Genomic DNA, 1,521 nt, shown 5'->3' with positions numbered 1-1,521 from the left:
GTTAATTGTAATAGAGAATATTTAAGTGAAAAAAATGACAGCTTGAGATTCTGATATTTAGTTCATCAATCGGAAGGCACAGATGCTCGACCTGTTGAGATGCTTTTCACTAAAGTAGGTTGACTCTTCTGAAAAAAGAATAGGAGTCAGCAGTAGACAACGGTGACCTCCATCTAAATATTTTCTTGTTTTATGTGTTAAGCTACTAAAGTGTGTGTGGTGCTTGATTTACTTCTAGCTAACTAATCTGATAGGGAGAAAAATTATGTTAGCTCAAATCTAAATTCATCTTTCGTTGGCAGGAAATTGACTAGTTAAGGCACTTCATGATAATTTAGTCGAATGAAAGCAAATTATTTGAGGTCTAATCTGCATTTTTTTGTGGTTGGTAAAAAACTGAGGAGATGAGCCACTTCCTATTAACTATTTTCAAAGAGAGTCAAATAATGTGAGAGCAAATCTACCAATGTATTTGCTTCTCAGAAAATCGCGTATATCTACCATCAGAGAGTTAAAATTATAATGCAAGCATTTGCAAAATACATTCAGAACTGCATGCTAGTGGGTACACTTTACCGCATCACCACAATGCAGTTTCTGATTATCAAAATTACATGCAAATTTACTGCCGATGCCAGATATCTGTTCGACTTATAAACAGTGTACTTACATTTTGTAGAGAGGGATAAATCAAGCCCTATTAAGCAAAATATCCATTTAAACTGCACTCAGAGATGTAAGAAATGAAAGAATCAACAACTGTAAATAGAGGGCTAAAGCAGTTGGCTAGAGGACATTCCATCATGCACCTGTGAGCTTTTTATTCATACACTAGAGTTGCAGGGGCTGTAGCATCCGATGTCACAATTCACAAGCCTTCATAGGGGACAACTTCATAGTAGACACAATTCTTTGGCAATGGAGGAGCCGAGACGAAGCGGTTCCACTAAACCTCTGCAGTAAGTTTGCAGAGATGCGGATGTGTACATTGGATTGGCCTTCCCTCCACAACACGTAGGATATGGTAATTCGGCGGAAGAGACGAAAAGCGTTGTCGTCCATTCAATGCTCTTACACTCGCTAGCAGCGTAGCGCCCCCACCACCCCTGACGATGAACTGCTCTCAACTGAAGTCGTCTGTGCGCTTGTGTGCCCAGGCGGGCGATAACCAATAGGCAACGTGTGTAGGAGAGATGTTTCCACCAATCGGTCGGTGGATCGCTTCCCCGACGCAGATGAGCCAGCTGCGTGGCGTCCACCCACCCACCAGCCAATCCACTGCTCGGCGGCTTCGTCAGTGCTGCATGGATTGACTGCTGACGCTGACATTCAACGTGGAGGGTTTAGAGCGGAACGCAATGCTCAGCAAACGCGATTTTAGCTGGGCAGAGGGGTTCCTGGCATTTTGCAAAAAAGGCAAAGACAAAGAATTTTTAGTGAAACCCAGAACGTGAACGTTCTTCTGGAGATCCAGACGCATAATAAAAGTATTTTGAAATAAGTGTTGTGCAAGTCCGTTGG

The 1,521-nt window shown here is 42.4% G+C and overlaps 1 protein-coding gene across 1 annotated transcript in view; it reads right to left on the bottom strand.

The window, feature by feature from the left end:
- The window catches only part of EGR_10396 (hypothetical protein), a gene marked incomplete at both ends in the record, with an annotated part of 5,448 nt that overhangs the window by 1,386 nt on the left and 2,541 nt on the right, over positions 1 to 1,521 (bottom strand). The window lies entirely within an intron of this gene.

Source organism: Echinococcus granulosus, assembly GCF_000524195.1.
Source record: "Echinococcus granulosus chromosome Unknown EG_S00215, whole genome shotgun sequence".
Taxonomy (NCBI): domain Eukaryota; kingdom Metazoa; phylum Platyhelminthes; class Cestoda; order Cyclophyllidea; family Taeniidae; genus Echinococcus; species Echinococcus granulosus.
This window is presented reverse-complemented; position numbering and strand designations above follow the sequence as displayed.